We start from the raw sequence: 24,283 nt of genomic DNA, 5'->3' as shown, positions 1-24,283 counted from the left end.
AATACAAAGTCGCTGTGGGACGAACGGCTTTACATAAGAAGTTCCCGGCAACGCCAGGTGGTTAAGGCACTCGACTCGTAATCCGATGGTCGTGGGTTCGAATTCCTGTGACACCAAAAGCCGTGAGGGCACTACAATGTGACAGTCAATCCAACTATTCGTTGGTGAAAGAGTAGACAGTGGGTGATGATGATTAGCTGCATTTCCTCTAGTCTTACACTACTAAATTAGGAAAGGCTAACGCAGATAGTCCTGGTGTAGCTTTGCGCGAAATTCAAAACAAACCAAATCAAATCCATAAGAAGTATTATGGCATCTAAAACTGAATGCTTTTGTAAAGGATGTGTAACAACTTTTTCTTAGTATTTATTTAAAACAGTTGACGTTTATTGATATGCACAAAAAATTGACAAGAGTACCGGATGTGTGAATGTTTTTAAATGTGTTGTTTATTGTTGGTGTTACTAATTGAAAAATACAACAGCTTTGAACCAGCAATTCGATCTTCATTAAATATACAAGTATATTTAAAATTAGATATTCGATATAACCTATTTTGGAGTTTTTGGTGTTTTAATTTTGATAAACATTAGTTACAAAAATACACTTTGTAGTTGACACAGTCTCTCTTCGTGGCCAAAAGTATATGGGCATCCTACCATCACACCCATAGGTGCTTGTTGAATATCTCATTCCAAAACCATGGACATTAATGTGGAGTTAGTCTCCCCTTTGCTGCTATTACAGCTTCCACTTTTCTGGGAAGGCTTTTCGCGGATTCGCTCCTATTTAGCCACAAGAACATTAGCGAGATTAGGCACTGATGTCGGGCGAGAAGGCCTGGCTCGCAGTCGGCGTTCCAATTCATCCCAAAGGTGTTCCATGTGGTTGCGGTCAGGGATCTGTGCAGGCCAATCAAGTTCTTCCACATCAACCTCAGTAAACCTCATGGACCTCGTTTTGTGCATGGGGCATTGTCATGCTGAAACAAAAAGGGGCCTTCCCCAAACTGCTGCCAAAAAGTTGGAAGCACACAATTATCTAGAATGTTATTGTATGCTGTAGCATTAAGATTTTCCTTCACTGGAACTTCAAAGCCTAGTCCAAACCATGAAAAACGCCCCAGACCATTATTCCTCCTCCACAAAACTTTACAGTTGGCACTATGCATTCATGCAAGTAGCGTTCTTCTGGCATCCACCAAACCCAAATTCGTCCGTCAGACTGCCAGATAGTGAACTGTGATTCATTACTCCAGTGGACGCGTTTCCACTGCTCCAGAGTCCAGTGGCGGTGTTTACTTTACACCATTCTAGTCGACGTTTGGCATTGTGCATGGTGATCTTAGACTTGTGTGCGGCTGCTAGGCCAAGGAAACTCATTTCATGAAGCTCCCGACAAACAGTTATTGTGCTGACGTTGCTTCCAGAAGCAGTTTGAAACTCTATAGTGAGTGTTGCAACTGCGGACAAACGATTTTTACTCGTTACGCGCTTCAGCACTCGGCGATCTCATTCTGTGAGCTTGTAAGGCCAACCGCTTCGTGGCTGAGCTGTTGTTGCTCATAGACGTTTTCACTTCACAATAACATTACTTAAAGTTGACCAGGGCAGCTCTAGAAGGCAGGAATACAAACTGACTTGTTGGAAGGGTAGCATCCTTTGACAGTGCCACGTTGAAAGTCACTGAGCTCTTCAGTTCGACCCATTCTACCACCAATGTTTGTCCATGGAGATTGCATGGCCATATGCTTGATTTTAAGCATTTGTTTGCAATGGGTGTGACTGAAATAGCCGAACCCCGTAATTAGAATGGGTATCCACATACTTTTGACCATGTGGTGTATGTGTTTACTTATATAAAAGCTACATCGGGCTATCTGCTGAGTTCACTGAGGGGAATCGATACCGTGTTTTTAGTGTTGTAAACCGTAGATTTACCGCTGTACAAGCGATGTACCACAAAATAGGAGTCAAGAAGAGTAATAGAAAGAAAAATCTAGAATTTATTAATGGTACAAAATGTTATAAGTAGTATCAAAATAAGTAAATATTTGTACAATGTACTGGCATTTTGATTATGAACCTTTTGTTTTATATACAGTATTTCACCATCTTTTCATACTACCGTAGTGTAGTAAAGTAAGATTGCGGATTATTTTGACACAATCTATTCTTCATATTTGAAACAGGTTGTTTGGTCTTTTTTTTTGCTTATTAATTTTAAAATCCATAGAACGTCCATATCGAGACTGTGCAGCATGGTCAATAACTTAACTTTCAGTGTTCCAACAGCTTCATTGTATCGTTTCACAAAATTTACTGTTTGTTTGGGATCGTTGTCTAGCTGGAAGATTAATTCATGCTTGATGACTCGTGTTTCTGAAGCAATGGCATGATGGATCATATTCTAAATATATTTGCCAGCAGTCAGGGTACCACCATTTTCGTGTAGACCACCAGCCCCATACTTGTACCAACCTTCCACCACGATAGATGTTATGTATTAAATATGATACCATTCTCCTATCTACCGTCGAATAAACTGTCGTTGATTATTGTCTAACAATTCGAATTTATATTCATCTATAAAGACCACGTGTCTCCAGCACTGTTCATTCCACTGCCAATTATTCAGTTCGATACCCATTTTGACATTTTGCTTTGGTAACTACTTCTCAGCAGCAAGACATTCGTTGTGATCACTTTGTGTCAATGCGTAAGTTAATATTCTTAGAGCAATTTTTACACCTAAAAGGGTGGACTAAAAAGTGCTCCCCTTAAAAATGTTGTTAATTTATTTCAATATATGACAGAAAAATATGTAGAACTATATGTTTTTAGAACTCATTTGACAAGATCTGTTCAAATATCATGTTAAATTCTAATTTTAACATTGACTTTCGTAAATATCTGAACTTCATGATTTTAGTTAGATTTTCTCATAAAACGTTTTGTGCACCTGCTGTAGTTTTTTGAACCTTCTTATTACAATTAGCCTACAAAATAATCACATAAGTTTTTTTGCAGTTGTGGAGTCGTTAAAAGATATCTTAGAAATAAGAGACCTGATGTTATAAAATGGCTAAATACGTCACCTGATATCAATTCAACTGAAAATTTATGGGTTGAGTTAAACCGAGTAACGAAAAATCACAAACCAAACAAAAAAAAAAAATGAACGTTTTGAAGTACTCAAAAAAGAATGATAGTCAGTCACTCAGGAATATCTGCACAAATTTATTGAAAGCATATCACGTTAACGTAAATCAGTGGTGAAATCCAAGGGAACACCGACTAATATTAACTTGTGAAATTGGTTTGTGTTATTTTGAATTTCATTTTTACATTAAAGCCTTTAAGAGATATAAGATCCATGTATTATAAAACCTAATGATTCCGAAACGCAACGTATACAATGATGCTGTAGTTCAGTTATGAATCTTCATGCTTTTTACACAGGGAAACCAAAAGAACCTGTTTAATAATGAGTTCATACACACTTCGTTGTGGTTTCTGGTAAAATATAAAGAAAACAATTGTTTCTTTGTTTGTTTTCGGATATTTACCTGAAGCTATTCAATGATTATGCATGCTAACCATTCCTAATTCTGAACTGATAGACTAGAAAAAATGTAGCTAATGAAATCACCCAAACTATTGTCTGACAACACAGTGGGATTTGACCATCTCCTTGTAACCATTTTCTGTTGCAAGATCAGGAGCACGATTTATTATTATTATTTATTATTATATATTATATTATATATTCTTCGTTAACAGGATGTAAATGATGGTCGGGCGGACAAATACTGGAACACCTTAACTATCTTGCCACACTTGTCGATATCTTATTTCATTGTCTTCAACGTTAATTCATCTCGACCGTATTAAAATTTTGAAAACTGACTAAAACAAACCGAAACAACTTTCAAAGCTTAACTTCATAAACTTGCCAGCTGGTCCTGCCAAGCTTCGCTGCGCACAATAATTTCAGCTTCTGTTTTGCACCTTACATGCAACACATCTTGGTGTAGTAATACAGTGATATCTAATCGTAATTTTATTGTCAAATTTGCAGGAAAGGTGTATTATTATACATAATTGCCTTTCTTCCTTTATCTGTTTGTAATAAATGATAATTCGCTTCTAAAATCTGTCTTGTTGGTCTTCCACTTCCACAAAAAAAAGAGAGAATAAAAGTTGATATTCGAAATATTAAAGAATTATTTCTACTTCGACAAAAATTACTTCCAATTTTATTGTGTATTGTTATGATACTTGTAGAAATTAAAAAAAAATATTGGTGTTTTCGTGTTATTTTTCTTATTTTAATATCTCAAATATTGAACGGAAGACAAGATTTGGCTAGCGTCCTTTTATTTTATCTCCAAATATGATAGTGGTTAGACTCACTGCCTGTACCACCCGACAGCAGGAAAATCGTCGATTACCATCAATCAACCATTACTTGACACAAGCTCATCCTCCTCCTGGCGGTTTTGTTCTGCAGGACTCCATCCTGCACACCTAGCTGAACTAGAGTCATTGTTTTAATGACAACGTTAGGCAGCTAAAGCTTTGAATATCAATTCTCTTCCTCTGGTGTTTTTTTTCCTGGATAGCAGCTTTTTTTACTGGTAAGCCCTGAGTTTCGGTCTCAGATTTTCATAAAAACGTTTCTTCGAATTTAATGTAATATCGGTTTGAAAATTTTGAATTGGCAGCAATAGTAAAATGTATTTTGTTACTTATATTGCAATGTCGCTGAAACAAAAAGTATATGGTGTCATAAATAATGTTTACTGTTTTACAATTTACGTTTAAAAAAATCTGATACATTTTTGTTTAATGTGTTAAAATATCTAATTACGTTCCTACAGGTCTTGTTTTGTATGTTTTCATAGTGTAATGCCACGCATAGGTTTTGTTTTTTCTTAAACTAATGTATTTTAATAGTACTTTTTATTCACACAAGTTTAGTTTGAATTCAGTTCAAGACCTTCTGGGCTCGAGAAACTTTAATTTTATTTGCTTGCCATCGATCAGCTGTAACCTTAATCTCAACATTCAGCGATTATTGAACGTGTATGGTTCACAAAAACAAAATTACCATTCTGCGATTTATTTCGACGATAATAGTTTGGAGTGTCAGGTGTGTTATCTTGTAATATTTATGTGCTGTATTTTAATTCTCCGTAAATGTACTTTCTATGCTGAAAGCACAACACTTTTCACGACATGAAATTAATGACTTCAAACTATGCCAGCCTTATAATGTCAGCATGATAACTTTGATCTTGGTTTATATAGAGAACACTGCAACTTTATAATAAAAATATCAAAGTGAATTATTAATATAAACTGGGGCTGCATTAAAACAAAAGATATCTAGGCTTAGTAAGGTTTTATGAAGCTTTAATGAATGGTTTTATGTTAAGGTGTATAAGTATGGTTTTGATTGATCATGAATACACCTTTATATTCATCATGAAGAGCTGCCAAATATTTATCGCATGAATTCATCTTTAATATTTAATGGCAAAAAGAAAACAGAAATGCCACACGTGGCGTTATGTAAGGTCATCGAATTTTGTTTAAGGTTTTAAGTAAGAGAATTTTCTAGAGAAAACAACAACAAAACTAGTATCTTGTATACAAAAACAATTTAATCTCCAAGAATCTCTGTTCTAAGTGTTTGCGAAACAAGTGGCTTCATAGCTATTATTAATGGATTAGGCGTAGCGTACTGGTTAATTTGTAGATTTAAAATGGTTATTACGGACCTAAACACACACAGCACTTTTAGCTTTGGGTGCTTTGTAAAAGAGGTAATCATCTCCATCATTCGTTCTAAGAAAGTTGAAAAACTACGAACGACTATACTTGAAACTTAGAGTGGTATGTTCCGGCTGTTTAGATCATTCGTCGAATAAGGTACTGTTTACGCTGAAACATAGAGTGGTATGTTCCGGCTGTTTAGATCATTCGTCGAATAAGGTACTGTTTACGTTGAAACATAGAGTGGTATGTTCCGGCTGTTTAGATCATTCGTCGAATAAGGTACTGTTTACGTTGAAACTTAGAGTGGTATGTTCCGGCTGTTTAGATCATTCGTCGAATAAGGTACTGTTTACGTTGAAACTTAGAGTGGTATGTTCCGGCTGTTTAGATCATTCGTCGAATAAGGTACTGTTTACGTTGAAACATAGAGTGGTATGTTCCGGCTGTTTAGATCATTCGTCGAATAAGGTACTGTTTACGTTGAAACATAGAGTGGTATGTTCCGGCTGTTTAGATCATTCGTCGAATAAGGTACTGTTTACGTTGAAACATAGAGTGGTATGTTCCGGCTGTTTAGATCATTCGTCGAATAAGGTACTGTTTACGTTGAAACATAGAGTGGTATGTTCCGGCTGTTTAGATCATTCGTCGAATAAGGTACTGTTTACGTTGAAACATAGAGTGGTATGTTCCGGCTGTTTAGATCATTCGTCGAATAAGGTACTGTTTACGTTGAAACATAGAGTGGTATGTTCCGGCTGTTTAGATCATTCGTCGAATAAGGTACTGTTTACGTTGAAACATAGAGTGGTATGTTCCGGCTGTTTAGATCATTCGTCGAATAAGGTACTGTTTACGTTGAAACATAGAGTGGTATGTTCCGGCTGTTTAGATCATTCGTCGAATAAGGTACTGTTTACGTTGAAACTTCTAATCCATATTTTACAAACTTTTTCTAGCACCAAGACACAGTGGAATCGACTTTGGCTAGTCATGATACTAGCTTTTCGCATATGAATAGCTGATCCATCGAAACATAATGGTTATTATCATATTATTCCTCATTCAAATGTATTTTGTGTCAGAGCAAACCTACTTGTACGAAGAAGTGAAAGGAAAGACTTCTACAATTGTAATGTTCACAGGCTTTTGGCACGCACGGTGATTATTCCAGTCACTAATGTAACAGTCGATAAACCAAATCTATTGCAGGTTAACACCCACTTGAAGTTACGATCTCAAACCACCTGACTCCAGTGAGACGACCTCCGTCAGTTGCATGCGTGATGGAACATTATTACAGTGTTATACACAATGTGTTAGAACGTGGCTTTCTAGTACAAGACAACCAACCATTCTAAAATCATATGAACTATGAGTGAGGAATGCACAGTACGGAGAAAGGGAATTTACTTACCAAACAACCAAATCTGGCTGTTAGGGATAATTAGTCATCTGCTGCAGCCAATCATCAGAAGATAACAACAATGAGTATATTTTATTACTGAAGGCAGTATTTTAGTTTATGTGAAGACAGCCACCTACTTTCAGCTGTTACTTCGTTGTTTGTTTAAACAATGATCGATGAATGACATATTGAATCAATTTATTTTAAAAACTTAGTTCTGATTTACTTTCTGATTATAACCACGTCTCTCGACTCAACATGAATGACATTTAAAGATTTTTCTTAAGTATTTATAAATCTCAATATAAAACACATATATGAAGTCAGGGTACTCTAATACTGGTATATTAAGAGCGATCACTGAAAAAAATCATTCTCTCACTTATATGTATAAAATATATATAAGGACCTAACGGGAAAAAATACTTCAAACACACCTAACGTTGGACATGTAAATTGCATTTAAAGTCTCCCTGGGGCTTATGTAAATAAAGCTAGTTATCGCTTTTATGTTTAAGTTCTAATCATCATGTCTTCCAAACATGATCTGACATACTTTGAACGGATACTAATAGTAGGTCTTATTTGTCGGATATATCTATAACCAACACCACACAGACTGGTGAAGGGAAATAGCACGAGCTACAATTGGTAAAATCTCAAATGCAATAAGTAAAAGCAAAAGAAAAACTAACACGTGTGATCCGTACCACGCTGCGAACAAATCAGAAAGTCAATAGCAACACTGATATCTTCTCAGTTGAATCCTGGACTCCAGAAAAGAAAAGAAAAAGAGTTAGACAAAACTGTACCCCGCTAGCTTGATTATCTGGGACACCAAAGAAAAAATGGCTGTATCCAGTAGTCCATTCGTTATTTCAAGAAACATATGGATACTCATGCAATGATACAAAGACCATACAGAGTAGATTTTGAACAATGGGAAAAGGTGATTTCAGCAGATCATGTAAGATGTCATGCGTTTGTCCATTAAAAAGGACATAGAAGTGCTTTCCAAATGCTTGATTTGAACTATATATTATTGAGATCGTCTGATTAACGGTAGTACGGCTGTATTTTTGGTGTGAACATACAGAAGTATTGAATTAAAATGCGGAATAACATGAAGTCGTTACAGAGACATTTTTAGAGACGAGAACGCCCCTACGTTACAGCATTATATTTTTCTATCTGTTATAGAACATTTGGAGACGTCAGTTACGAGTGTTGCCTGTGAGTGTTACCTTAACTGTTGACCGGATCTTAGTCTCATCTCCTTCCATTAACTATAACTCTGAAGTCCTAGCGCTTTCTTGTTCCGATAACTTGAAAGACTAGATATGGTTTTGATTTGACAATGTACTAGCTGCATCCACTAACTTCTATAATAACTTTTTAAAATAGAGATAAGGCATTTCAACCCTCTAAAATCTCACTGCTTCACGGGAAATAAAATAGTCACTCTACCCGTGGCTCAGTGGAAAGCTTAAACGTTTATAAGGTTAAAAGCTTACTGCTTCGTGATAAAAACGCCCCTTTACTCGTGACTAAGCGGTAAATTTAAGGATTTTAACACTCAAATTCCACCACTTCTTCAGAGTCCACAGTGCAGATTTGTGTTTAAAAAACAAACATAACAAATTCAAGTTATTATTGCCTTGAAGACTTAGGTTAGTTAATTACTATATGAAACTTTGTACAGCTGTTTTCCTTTATATGTCCATTCCTTCAAATATATTTTAATAAGTAACTACGCTATGATACAACTAAATTACTGTCATCAAATACCTACAGTGCATCTCTCCCTGTACTTCACTGTTCATAAATGGTAAATTATTTAAGATATTTGATATTTTCTGTGCATTTTATTTTGTATTTGATTGGTTACCTAGTGTGTTAAAGTAAATGTAAAGTTTTGAACAGCTGAAGTAATGTAAAAAACAAACATAACCCAAGGAGAAAAAAAATTGTTATTCAGGCCTAAGTACTTAACATCACAGTAGTAATTAATGTAATATTCATCTCCTGGTTATAATTAATAATTTAAATAGCTTTTTAGTTCAAAAATATATCTACATTATTATATTTTTATTTTCAATTCAACAAAATTATTTCAGTCAGTCAAAACAAAACCAACGTAACTTAGAGATCTGTTTAATCTTATATGTATCATCAGGAAACATTAGATAAGTAAAATATTATTCATCAAACGTTATAAATAATATTTGAAGAATCTAACGAAAATGTGGACTCGGCAGAAAGCCCAATGTGGCTTTGCTGTAAGATAAACACACTCGAACGAAAATTGTTAATTTTGAAAATATTTTCCTGGGATATCAAAATATTACTAGAGAAAAAATAACAGTGGGATGAATAATTATACGATATTGAACTCAGAAAACAAAGACTAAAAGTTGTTTATTAAAAGCAAATGTTTCGTATTTAAAATGAAAGTTTTTTCTTGAGGATCCTGAGACATAGGTATATCTAACTTAGAAATGCTTAACAAAGGTATGAAAGTAAGTTATCAATATCCGGCGTCTACGTGGCTATCTTCAACTAAATAGCGAAATTGATTGTAACCTTTATAACATGTCACAGCTAAATGTGAGATGTGTATTCAGCAGCATATCGCAGATTCGAACTTTGGATATTCTGTTCCGCATCCCGTCAGGGTGACCACTAGTGAAAACTCACCGAAAAGTAATACATTTATGCAAAACTAATAACTGCTGTATAACGTTATTTTGTTATTACACGGCATTATATAACAATACATGATGTTACTTGCCGAACATTGTTCCATTTTCGTAAAAATAAGTTGTTTAATCTCTAGCATAAGTAATAGTAATAAGATGTCACGTATTTAGAGTACTTAGTGTATTATTGTAAAACATAATGAAATGTCGTTTTTAAGTTAAGCCTTATTACAGGTTGATTGAGCAGTGGCTCTTCTTGGATTATACATAGTTAGAAATAAATTAGAATTTCGCCATTAACAATTATTACACGAACAAGTGCATAAAATGTACATAATGTATCGATACTTAGTTGATTTTCATTCTTCATTTAACGATTCATGAATTATTAACGAACTAGTTTGAATTAAAATAATAGTATTTTTATTAGTTGTTAAATCCACCGTGATTTTGATTTCACGAGACTTGTGATTTATGATAAAACTAATGATTTTGTGGTTGAACCGACGTTTAGATTACAAAATAGTTACACTCTAATCGTTACTTATCAAATGCAACGAAATACAATACAGAGTTTATTACCGTGTATTTACGGTTTGAATGTTTCATATTTGATGAACAGTATTCTTTGCATGTCCCCGCAACTATGACTGATGACCTAAATCACCAGTATATGAATGAACAGTATTCTTTGCATGTCCCCACTACCATGACTGATGGTCTAAATCAACAGTTTATGGCATACCGTGTTTCTCGCAACACTAACTACCAGGGTTTTGCTTCTGTCATTTCTGTTTTCGTGTGATGAGGAACCTTGAACATTATTTATTAATCTCCAGCCATTCAATGTTTATAGTTTGTAAGTGTAGCATTAACCGAAATGATCTTGGGTTACTCACAGAAGATATCATGAGGACGGTCGATAAAGCATGGTTACTAACAGTTTGTTTTAATGTTTAAAGCACAACAAATTTCATAATTTAGATAAGTATTTACTGTCAATAATATCTAGACAGGAAATAATGGTTTTAACTGCCCAAGGTATTTTATACAAATTGTTATTAATAATTTCTTTACAAGAGAAAACCTGAAAAACAAATTATTTGAGAGAAACTTCCAGAATACTGACAAATTAATTAGTTCAAAATAACTGTATTATATATATATGCATGTGTGGTAAATATATGAGCAATATATATTGATAAAAAATGCCAAAGGCATATTTGGTGTGACAGAGATTCAAACCCTCGACCCTCGGATTACGAGTCGAGTGCCTTAACCACCTGGGCATGCATTTTGTGAAGGAAAAAATGTTAGATATTTATCGAACTTAGTTTGAACAAAACATTTTCAGTAAAACAACTGAGATAATATGCTATGTCTAATGAACTTTGCTTTGACATGTAATTAATGTATTTGTTGTTTATTAAACGAGTGTAAGAAACACACGAAGTTTTCTATATCATGAATATATCAGTCGGGATTTGCGAGTATATGCTTGAATATACGTAACTCTTTCTGAATCCATATCCTATACTAAAGCTATTTATCTATCTATCAGTGTCTACACTTAAAGGAAAATTCTTGCATATGGCCACTGCGTCGTTAAGAAGGATAATAAAACTCGTTGTAAGTGTAGGCTAGGTAAGTCACTGTTAAAAACTGTGCAGGAATTTAAGAGTGTTTTTTTAATTGCAGCTGAGAAGTGTCGTCCCCGCAATGAGATTTATCCTTTAACTTTTGAAAGATTCTGTTCTCATGACATAGCGTTAAGAGATTAATTAACTGAAAAAATAAACTACAACTAATTAATGTGCAGAAAATACGCATGATTCGCAGCGCTTATCTATGAAATAAAGAAGTCTGATCAGATTTTAGATGTAATGCGATGTTTTGTGTTTGCATACAAATATTTCAATTAAATACTCAGTTCAGCAGAGAAAATCAAGGCCTCTGTTGGCCTCTAATAGCTTTGTTTTTCATATTGGTTCGTGATTCGTTTAAAATTGTCACCGCCTTTAAATTGTTCAGAAAAATATTAATCTGGACTGGAAACGATGTGAGACGACTTGTCGACATCAATGTGTTAAGCCATGTATTTGACGTTTGGAGTTCACAATCTACGGCATATAGAATTAACCACTTACAATGTGGTGTATGACATTACTCAGATTTTCTGCAGAACAGCTTTTATCTGTCACTGACATCTGGTAGAACTAAAGCCACTTATAACAAAAATAATACAAATAAAGGTTTAGCCACAAACAAAATGTGGGCACTTTCTTGCAGTGAACTGAATCCCAGATTGTTCGAACCTCTATTCGAATCATTTATGTATTGAGAATGAATTCAGAGCTATATTTTATGTGATATTTAGATAGCTAGAAAAATCGACTTTAATATACAAAAGTATATGTTGATGAAATTCGTATATATATATCACTTCTTCAAGTAAGTTCTGTTTTGTTTATTTACATCAAAAATTTGCGCAACGTTACACATTGGTTACTTGCGCCAGTCGTTCATGATTTTTAACTAATAGACTAGGGGACAAGTTCCTAGTGAGTGACACCAACTGTTAGCTCTTTGACTACACTAATCAAAACGTGGGATCTGACCGTCACTTTTAAAACGCACTTAAGACTCCAAATTGTGAAGTGTTTTTTTTTTTGGGGGGGGGGGGAATTACGACGTAAGATTCACGGCTCGGTACGCTAAACTCTGGGTCACGCCAGGTTTCTTTGAGTAAGCTTAGTAAAGTTTGACTAAACCCGTTACGCTTCTAGCAACCTCTACCTGATTCTTTACATTTCAGTAAACTAGGGAAAATAAGTCTCATTCAATAGTTTTCTTTTAACTTTGTCGTTTTATCCTATATTTTATAGCTACTATATTTAATTTTCAATGTTGTTTATCATGTTATTTTACCCTTTCATGGTTTAATTTTTTTATGAAATACAATATGGTGGATGTTTCGACGTTAAATTATGAAAATTCTTCAGTGGACACGGCAGATAGCCCGATATGACTTTGGTATAAGAACAACACGCACATATGAAAACACAAGTTCTGAAAAAAAGACCGATTTAGCTGACAGAGTAAATATTAATATCCACAGTATCTGAGTTAAATAATTAATCATTAAATCACCTGATCTAAATGGTTTTTTTTATATATAAATATAATAGTACCATCTGATGTCTGTTGTATGTCCATGTAACTACTTCACAGGATGTAGATATGGATCTTTATCAAAGCTAGTATGGAGGTTCATTAGGTTAATGCGGGGTACATAAAAAAATTGAGTTTTATATTTTGCGTTTTGTGTTTTTTGGGGGTTTTTGTGTTTTTATATTTTTTCACCACTTGTGTGTCACATGTTGATAGATCTTCAAATCTGGCATAAAGGTTCTTCAGTTTTTTCGGTGTTTCTTAAATATAAATATAAGAGAAGCAACATTTCATGTCCTACGATAAACGTTCAGTAGTCATGAATTTACATAACATCCGTCAATAGGTCGGATATTTTAGCTAGTCGATGTTAAGCATTTAAATCAAAAGTACTGACAGAACTAAATGGACGCAACAAACGCATTAAAAAAAAAAGATTAATATTGACTTGTTTTGATATTCTCACAAATCTACACATTAGTTCTATGCTCCATCTGTCCCTAATATGATTAGAGGGAAGTTAGCTAGTCAACAGTACCCATTGCCATCTGTTGGGCTATTATAACCGAATAGTGGGATTTGGACTCATTGCAAGTAAATTGCTATAAAATGTGAAACGCGATTTTACAGCAACGGGACGTGAATCAAAACCCTCGGATCCAGTACGGTACAATAACCACTAGGCCAATCTTATATATGCATCAATTATTCATCAGCAATTTCGAAATGGTGATTCGAAATGCAAGTAATATAAGGATTGCATATTTAAAAGTTAATTATATTATTCCTTTCGAATATTTCGATAATCATACTTTTTTTCTATGCTAGATTTTCATCAATTGAGTGCACTAATTTTCATTTTAGAAAGTTTCTGCGTCAATTACAGGAACTTAAAAATTAAAATCAGAATCGTGACCTTGTTTATTCGATATTTAATTCGTACCGAATTACACAGAACTTGTCAATATTTTTATTTCTTAAATGTATAAGAATCTCGTGAAAGGACTATTTTAATCCTAAGTCCTGATTAGACCAACTTCATATTATATCTATAAGGATAAAGCTACAAAAAGCTTTCTCTGGACTGGTCACAAGTAGATATCAATTTGGTATCTAAATACGTTAATAATTTTAAGAACTTTCTTCACAATATTCTGTTTCGATTCACTAGCTGTATTGGAGTTAAGTGGACTATCCTTGTTACAAAGTTTTCTTTAATCCCAGAACAGTTTCATTGTTTCATCAATTGTGTACGACAGTTCTTTGTGATAATACTTCAACATCGTCTCATTAACTCTCCATGTTTTGTTTCCGGTTACTCATAATTTGACTTAACTTTAATGTTAATCCAATAAAGTCTCGAGTGGTAGTAATATCCATTGAAGATTGAGTTGGTTGTGAGATAAACCTACATGAACTTAAGCTATAGTGTCAATCTTGTATGTTTGTTTCAGATTTTTTTGTGCAAAGCTATGCTAAGTTACATGCGGCAGTCGTCCCTAATTTTGAACGAATGATATAGAGGAAAGGCATCTTTTAAATAGCATCCACCGTCAACTGTTGAGTTATTTTAACATAATAGTGGTACTTGGCCTTACTTTTATTACATACTCCCAATCCCAAAGCACAGAGTGCATTTTTTGTTATAAAGGGCAGCGAACTAGGGAACTCGCGGATTCACAGTTCCAGTATACTATTACACCTCGCCCAGTCCCAGATATGTTTATATACACATTTGTTTAGATATTATTTATTCTATGTTGCATATAACTAAATCTGTAAAGTATCCACTTGGTTACTGGGGTATCATAGACAGCAGAACTTAATGGGAATTTAATATTATTAATTTTTAATTATTTTTTTCGTTTCGGCATAATTTGATTAATTTGTGTGTGTGATTTCTTATAGCAAAGTCTCATTGGGCTATCTGCTGAGTCCACTATGGGGAATCGAACCCTGAATTTAGCATTGTAAATCCGTGGACTTGATTAATTTATGAGAAAAACGATCCTGAAATATAAGTAAAGTTGAATAAAATTGATATTTTTCAGAATGAGTATAATAATAAAAATAAATAATATATATAAATAATAAATATATAATAATAAAACCATAATATTAAGATGACTATTAAAGGTAAGTTTTTTAGGCAACTGCAGTGTTCCCATCTTATTCTTTTTCCATAACCCTTTTCTACCTTGTTGAATATAGTTTTTTCATTTTATGTTCTTTGAAATTTGAGCTATCTGGCTATGCATGACATGAATGTGATTTATTAAAAATAATTTCACGTAATTTAGTGTTTATATCTAAAATCTATGTGTGGTAATTATTTAATACCTATGTTTTCAATATTTAGAATCTGCCTTTTCCTTTTTCATTTTTTTTTTCTCGTAAGGTAATTGAATCAATAAATAAAGTTTTCAGTTTGAGTTTTTCAGTTTTCAGCCAAATAAATATGGCTCAAGTTTTTGACAGAGATAAGTCATCTCGTATAGCATGTTATTTGCTCTGTGTACTTTTGATATATCACATGTTTTAGTGATAAATGAAACCGACTGAAATTTAGGCCAATTGAAAAAAAAATTAAAGATCAGTACCTTTATTTATTTCAACAAATCACACCTCAATGTTTCTAGAAACTTATAAAAACATGATATAATATAAATATATGAAGATTAGAGCTGCATATATATTACTTACGATTTTTTTTAACACAAGCAAAGTTTTCAAACATGGCAAATTAAAATTATATTTTTTTATAATTTTATTACAGAATCGAAGGTGACAAGTTTCATATTCCGAAAAGTAACGAAATACGAAATTTATATTGAGCAAAGGATTCTGATTGCATTTCAGAGTCTAAAGTGATATTCTAATCAGTCAGGACGTTGATAAACAAAGTTAAATGTCGTTTGATGGAAGTCGTGTGACTTTACTCTTAACATTTTGCATATATTTACGCATTTTATTGTGGAAAACTTTCCTGCTGCAATGTTGTTGTTTTTCATGATCATTCATTCTTTCATGTAAAATTGGCATATACAATTTGAAATAACTATAGCAATTCAATTGCAGTTTTCAACAATTTAGTATCCCAGCTGTTTTAAAGTTTGTTTTTTATTTTGCGCAAAGCTACACGAAGGCTATCTCCGCTAGCCGTCCCTAATTTTGTAGTGTAAGACTAGAGGGAAGGCAGCTTGTCATCACCACTCACCGGCAACTCTTGAGTTACTCTTTTACCAACGAATAGTTGGATTGAGCGTCACATTATAATGCCCGTACGGCCGAAAGGGTGAGTATGTTTGGCGCGACGGGGATTGGAACCCGCGACCCTCAGATTACGAGTTGAGTGCCTTAACCACCTGGCCAGGTCGGGCCCTACTGTAAAGAGTTTGCAGGTCTATTATGAATATCGTAGTCAGATATGAATCGTTTGTACTAACAGTTGAGAAAAACAATCCAGCAGATAAAAAAAATACAAATTTATACATTTTTGAGAAATATATAAACAGTGATACAGTGATAACTTGACCCAGTTAATATACAGTTTATACCTAAATGATATATCCAAGTAACAAATCTTAACAAGTGAAGCATTATTTATGATTAGTTTCTATAAAAAATATAAAAAACTTTGAATATTTGACCAGCGAATGTGACCGAATGCTGCTCTTTTAGAATTATTCTCTGGCTTTTGTTTGAAAAATATGAATATATTCAAATATGTTTTTGTTATATTAATCGTGACGTTTCTTTCTAGAGTCGTTAGAACTCCATTATCTACTGGGAAAGTTAAGTTTCATTAGCGATTGCACGTATGCAATTTAATGTATATTTATTAATTTATAATTTGTTACAGCTGCAAAGGTACGAGCTGTGAACAAGATGTTCCTATCTAGACCAATGCACTCTATTTAATTAAAATCTCAAATCAATTTGACGAAATTACCCAGTGAGTACCGAGTATTACGTAAAGTAAATAACCACGTCATATAGTGAAGTTCAATGAAGAAAGTCCTACACTGAACCTAACGTTCTTTCCTCAGGATTTTTGGAATGTCTACGTTTGTGAATTTCGGATTGAGTAAACCTAAGACTGATTTACTTTTACGCAGAGAACGTTTTAGAGCTATCTTTATAATTTCAACAAATCCTTTTCGTTGTTGAAACGTCAAACACATTTTTTCAATCCTGAGTTAATCACATTTATTATAAAATAGTAAAAAATCTTACGTTAATCTAGCGTGACTCTAGATAAAGCTTCATGACCGTTTCAAAGACTTGGGTTTTCGAATGTACAGCGTTAAGTCTACGGATTTACAACGCTAAAATCAGGGATTCGATTCCCCTCGGTGGACTCAGTAGATAGCCCGATGTGGCTTTGCTACAAGAAAACACACACACACACACACACCCAGACTTGGTTTTAAACATTTGTAGTATTGCAAGAGCAATAGTTTAAAAATATGTATATGTTTATCTAACCACCTATGTTTCACGCTGAGAGGCAGCGCCATACATTTCACGCTCACTTGCGTCTCGTGGCCAACAACTATATTGATTTTTGGATTCATTAGCCTCATGTGACAGTAGCAGCAGTGGTGATTTATATATCTTGTAATTCTGCGCTACGTACCTTTTTTATCAAAGAGATTTACGATAAAACATATATCATAGTTGTTAACAAATTTAGTAGATGATGACAAAATGTGACGTTACGTGCCAAATAAATAGTCGTAATAAGCCATAGATATGATTTAAAGACGAGATGAATAATCATTAAAACAATTAAGAATAAATATAAGCCGAAAAACGAAAATATTAATTAAAAAATATATTCTCTTCTTTATCATTTCGAAACCCTAACTTTAAAAGCAACAGAGCAAAATATTTTAGTAAAACTTGTTCACTGTTGGAAATGCAACATTTTAACGAGCAAATAGCCTCTACAATCATGGTTGAAACACACACATATACACAAAAAATGTTAATATTTAACCACCACACAATACAAGATTTATATCTTACAGAAACACAGCTAATAAGTACATTACTGACCAGGAATTGCTACTAATGTCAAATAACATTTCACCATAAATATTGGGGTTAATATTTCAATAAATAAAGGAATTAGGAAAAAGAACTACAAGAAGAAAAAAATCCTAATTCCAAAATAACAATATTCTGTGTTTTATACAACTACAAATTAGTTAATAACATCAATAGTACCTGTTAACTATCTCTCGTGAACTAACTTATCAAACAGGGTTTTTATTCAATAGCTAGTTCACGAGATTACATTTCATGTGACAATAAAGTTACATATTATTTGCAACATTAATAATATCTGTACGTTGCCTCTAGGAGAACTGGCATCAGTGCCATAACACACACAAATTTAAAATCAGTATGATCAGCTAGAAGGTGTATTTACAGGTAGCTACAAAATCACAACTTTTAACTAAACGATAAAAGAAATAATAAATGAAGGGTAAACAAAACCATAACGAAATAAAAATATAACTTGCTACCTCACAACCTGAAATTACAACAGTAATTAAGTGTACTTAGTGTTCTAATTACATGCTTAATTCTGTCGTCAAATAACCAATTTCTAAACATTATTTGTGCCATTTTTACAAGCGTTAATGAAGTAAATATCTGAAAAACGCCCATTAAACTATTTGAAAGCTAGAACTGTTCTTTGTTTGATAAATATTCTTCGTTATAATGGATTATTATAACAATTCTTATGTGCAACAAGGAATTAATCATAATAATATTTTGCAATACTTAACTATTCTTTCTTTAGGAAATCATGGTTTATTAACTTTGTAAATAATAATTATTCAGAGCTGATATATATCTATGTATACGTGAATGTATGTGTGTGAAGTAAATATTTCAAGTAATAGTGACAGATATAAACTATTCTTGTTCAGTGATGAAACTTGAAGTGACGGTGTTTTGCAAAGTAAAGAGAGCATAAGAAAAAACGATCAAGTCAGACGTCTCGATTTTACATACAAATACATTATATGGACCCATGTTTGGTTGGTCTCGTTTCCAGACGTTGAATATTTTTAATTGTATTTGATATACTTGTTTTAATACTTGGGACACATGTATGGTTTTTGCCACCAAAATTTATATTCATAGCCTCTAAGTTGTTACAAGACATTACACCTTGCTTGTCAAGGCTGAGGAAAGACTTTTTCACGTTTCTTTCTGAATGTTTCTGGTACACCAAGCTGATCCATATTCATTTGTTTTCCAATATTACTTATTACAAGGGATATTGTTGTCTTGGATATTCTAAATACATGATGTGAATGTACATTACATTCTGTATCGGAAAGGGCTGTTAGATACCCTTCTACAAATCGATCAGTTTTCGTTGGCGTCACACTTTCTACGAACACCAGAAAATATCAAACTGTTATTATTATAGTGTCATTTTTTCTGTCTTCCTTATTCAAAATAGTTTTATTATAATGTAGTCAAAGATAAATATATCACCACACACATACAAACTGATATACGTTTTCCATGTTTGTATGATAGGATAGGTTTAAGTAAGTAATATTATTATTCGAAAAGTAAATAAAAATCATAATAAATATATCTAGTTTGGGTTACCAAATATAAATATACTTTAACACTCTTCTATTTTATTCAAAATATGAAGAAAGAGGAATTTAGTATTTCTAATATTTAAGGGAAAAAACAACATCTATATTTATTGCTTACAAATGGCTGCATATGTGTTTGAAATTTATTCTCCGATGCTGTTTTCTTTTAAGTAAGACTACGCATAGTTTAGAGATTAGCTTGTTGGACTGTGAATCTGAGACCTCATCGGTCACGTTCCTTTGCCACAAAATGTTGTTTCGAACTTTCGGGCGGTTTTATGAGTGGCGGTAAAATCGATTAAAGAGGCCTAAAACTTGGCAAAGGGTGTTTTTGACATTAGAGATAGATAACGCATTTAGCCCTTATACAAATTTACACGAACATCTAAAACAACATCCTTTTAGTTACAAACATTTGATAAGTACTCTGTATTATTTATAGTATTCTGTTGAATATCTAGAAATGAATAGAACACCTAAAGAATAGCCACACAAGCCATTTACTTCAATTCACTCTCAAATAATTTAATGTTAGATATCTCTGTATTCTTTTCCAATATCATCTTTAAGCCTGTTTTAAAGTTTGTGTTGTCACGGTGCTTTTTTAAATAGTTTATTAGAAAACCCCTGATCGTAAACATTTCTTTAATTGTTACGAATGACCTTGTGTTTATAATTCGTACAAACTGTTGTAAAATATAAACTGTTTTATCGATTTAACTTTAAATATTTTTGGCAATAATCACTTACTGTTTCGTTTATTTGTATAATTTATTAAGTTTTACACCTGTTTGTAGATACTGTATGTATAAATATCTACTGCACTTTTCGAAGTCTACCTTTTGAATTAAAGATTTAGACAGTAACCTATTTTCACTACAGTCATTATAAACTTTAAAAATTTATTAGCTGAATATGTTCTTTTTCTTACATATACACAAATATCAAGAATTTGTTAAGTTATTCGAAGTTAATTTGTTATTGTTTTGGTTCAGTTTTATAAAATAAATTGTTATTTAAAGGTTTATAGTAGGCGAAATGCTTCAGAACTAACAAATAAGCTAGTTTCTTGACTTTACTTAGACTCAACAACGTAAATTTTGCGTGAAGTTTACAGGAGCTGAACATATTTTAATTGTTTTTGCCTAATTCTGAAAACAATGTTCTACCGAAAGTGAAAAAAAACCTATAAATCTATTACAGAGTAAGGTTTAAGATAAAATCCTTTAAAGTTAAGAATGTGTGAGAAATTTATCAGTTCTCTAAGGAAACGTAGGATTTCAATGCTCAAAGCCATTCGAAATTGCTAGAGTAAAGGGGTACAACTAACGCATATTTAAGTTCCCCGGAATTAGTGCTACAAGGCTGCTATCGTTATGAAATGTTATAATCCGATGTACAAAAACAAGTGGAATGTTAAAAAATGAACTGGTACTGGTTTTAAAAATATTACGAAAGACAAATGTTCAATGAAAGGAGATGACCTGGAGATGTGAGAGAAAACAAATAAACCGTTAGAGATGAAAGAAGAAAGTAATATCCAGCCAGTACGAAGCAAAACCTATTTCTAAGTCTATTTGTTACTAATCACCAATAATAAAATGTAGTTTTTTATGTTTTTATTGATATGAATAAAATCTTAATAGGAATAAGTACAACTTAAATAAAGTTGAGGAAAATAATTTATAAGAAGGATTGTTGTTTATTGTTAATAAGCGCAAAGTTACATAAAAGATTATCTATGTTCTGCCATTACTGGTATCGAAACTCGGCTTCAAGCAGTACAAGTTAGCTGACATACCAGCGTTCCACTGGGGAGTGATAATCAGAAGGGAAACAAAGGATTATAACAAGATCATACACAAAATATATTGTTATAGTGAGATCGTTATATTATAATGATTTTAACTGCACAACTAAATTCTCGTAACAGATGAAAATGATGTTAATTTTGGGAAAGGATGTGTATACAGGATGCAAAGTCCAAAGTGTAACTCTAATTATATCATAGTCTGGAACCCAGATGCGATAATTTATATAACAATATTTGACCTTACTACATCGAATAAGAAGTTTTCAAAGCTTAACTTACACGTGATTTTATATTGTAATCAAATATTGATTCATCCTCGGCCCGGCATAGCCAGGTGGTTAAGGCACTCAACTTGTAATCCTAGGATCGCGGGTTCGAATCCACGTCACACCAAACGTGCTCGTTGGTGAGAGAGTAGACCGAGAGTTGACGGTGGTTAGTGATTACTTGCTGCCTTCCCTCTAGTCTTACACTGAAAAATTAGGGACGGCTAACGCAGATAGCCCTCGTGTAGCTTTACGCGAAAGTCATAAACAAACAAAGAATAACATATAGCAAGATAATAAGAGCCAAAAATATATAATGATATAACAAGATACGGAGCTTCTAAAGAAAAATATCTTAACCTTGTAACATGTTTCGGAGTACTTAATGTCCTGTGTTTTTTTTAAAACAAATCTCAAGAGAACCTAAGAAAACACTGATACATGAATGTGGTCGGTTAAAAGTCATACGTTTCGGTATACTGATGTGCTTGTCTTTGCACAAAGCTTACATTTTTGCACTGGCAGAATTGGAATATTTAAAATAAATGTGTAAATCTCTCTCGCATCTAAGTAAACAGGCCATCTCCACATCAAACCCTACATATTTACAGACAGTAGCTATTTATCGCTTGTAACTAAGATTGAAGACTTATGAATTTAGCTTATAATTGCTCCAATAAGGCTTTAGATTTAATTAGGAACACGTCCTGGAAGTGGAAAGTCCATTATTCCGAAAGACTGAGAAAAAGTAACGAATTGGTAGTAGAGGATTGGTGATGCATTTTTGTTTTGTTTTTAAATTTTAAAGGTATGATATGATAGAAAATACATGGAAAATTCAAACCACACCAATGGATTCATCCTATTTTATTTCAGCCGTTGGGGTCATTATGAAGTAACGGTGAATTCCACTATTTGTTGGTGGAAGCTTAGACCAAGAGTTGGGTAATGATGACTAGCATCCTTCCCACTAGTCTTACACTGCTAAATTAGGGACGGCTAGCGCAGATAGCCATCGAGTAGCTTTGCACGAAATTATAAAACAAAAAAACAATTATCAACAAACAGAAAAGGAGAAACTGTTTATTGAAATGTTGTTATAATTTCATTTAATTTATATAAAATAAATAACTAAACACTTCTTAAATGTACAGTAGAACAAACAAAGTATTGCGATATTGTTGGTGCTTAAGTAAATACAAATTTATTTTTTTGTTATCTGAGTCAAAGTTTTGCATTAAATATTCTAAAATGCATTTTTTGTATTGCGTTCACTCAACTACTGAAAAATGGTAATGTGCCCACCCCCTGTGAATTCCATTTATCAAATTGCTGGGAAACAACAAAGTTCTCACAATTTTTCATCCAAATGACAACGCAGAACTTATTCCACAGTGAATGTGAGAATCGTTGGTTTCTACTGTTCTATCGAATGTTTTTCACAATGAAACAGAGAAAGAGCTACGCAATATTTTCACAGAGATCAATTATTTAGAAGTGAACTCGACTCCTACCTATCAGTTCAAAGTGGGTATATTAACAGCTTAAAAATATTTCCCAGATAATAATAAAAAAAAACACATTAAAGTACTTCCTAAGGCAGTGAATCATTTATTCAAAGAATGTTATTGATTATTTCACCTGCTTTCACAAGGTATTCGATTAGTAGATAAAATATTTTTTCTGTTTACCTTATATGTCTTAAATAACCGTGTTTGTATGTATATCAATAAGCTTCATCATTTTTTTTGTTATAAAGCTAGAAATGCATGTAACTTATACTGTTAAATGTGCATTGTGAAATTTCCGTCTATTTAATAAATTTATAGAAGATTCTTGAGCGTAAGAATAAAAAATATATGTTTTACGAAAATACTAGGGTATCGTCCAATATTGTTGCTGACTGAACTATCGAGAACTTTGACTGAAATTTATAAATCGACCCGCCAAGAGACAGTTTTATATTGTTGGTTTGATACAGTTGGTATAATATAAACCTCTGAAGCTATAACTGTGATTAAAGCTTATTAATCGGAAAACTACAGATATTTGACAAGGAACGCTTATCGATTTGGAACATTACCAAACGTTCAACTTGAATGAATTCACATCTGACATCAATATACTTATGAAAACATCACATAACTTTAGCGGTGAAAAATCAGCTTATAAATTGTATGCTATCAGCGAAGAATACTGAGCTAGTTGGCTATCTGTTAAGTTAATTATTTCTATGTTAACTCGAAATAAATTCGCTCATCATGAACGGTCTATAAAGTATTCAGTTCCAGACTCGATAGAATACTCAACACTTTTTGTTAGTTTGCAAAATTTTTATATATAAATAATTATTTGTAATAACCATTATTTTAAATTGTATTATTGTTTTTATACTAAAATAAATTTGTGTTAAGATAAAAAATTGTGTGTATCAATCTTGTTGGCAGACTTTATCATACATCTCTATATTCAGTTCACTTCTAAATCCAAGTTACAGTTTAATTTAGT

General features: G+C 33.0%; 1 protein-coding gene across 3 annotated transcripts in view; it reads left to right on the top strand.

The window, feature by feature from the left end:
• Positions 1 to 24,283, top strand: part of LOC143237668 (protein turtle-like) — a 254,760-nt gene that overhangs the window by 123,464 nt on the left and 107,013 nt on the right. The gene's annotated exons all lie outside the window — the stretch shown is intronic.

Source organism: Tachypleus tridentatus, chromosome 13 (assembly GCF_004210375.1).
Source record: "Tachypleus tridentatus isolate NWPU-2018 chromosome 13, ASM421037v1, whole genome shotgun sequence".
Classification (NCBI taxonomy): Eukaryota; Metazoa; Arthropoda; class Merostomata; order Xiphosura; family Limulidae; genus Tachypleus; species Tachypleus tridentatus.
The sequence above is the reverse complement of the archived record's forward strand: the minus strand, read 5'-3'. Positions and strand labels throughout refer to the sequence as shown.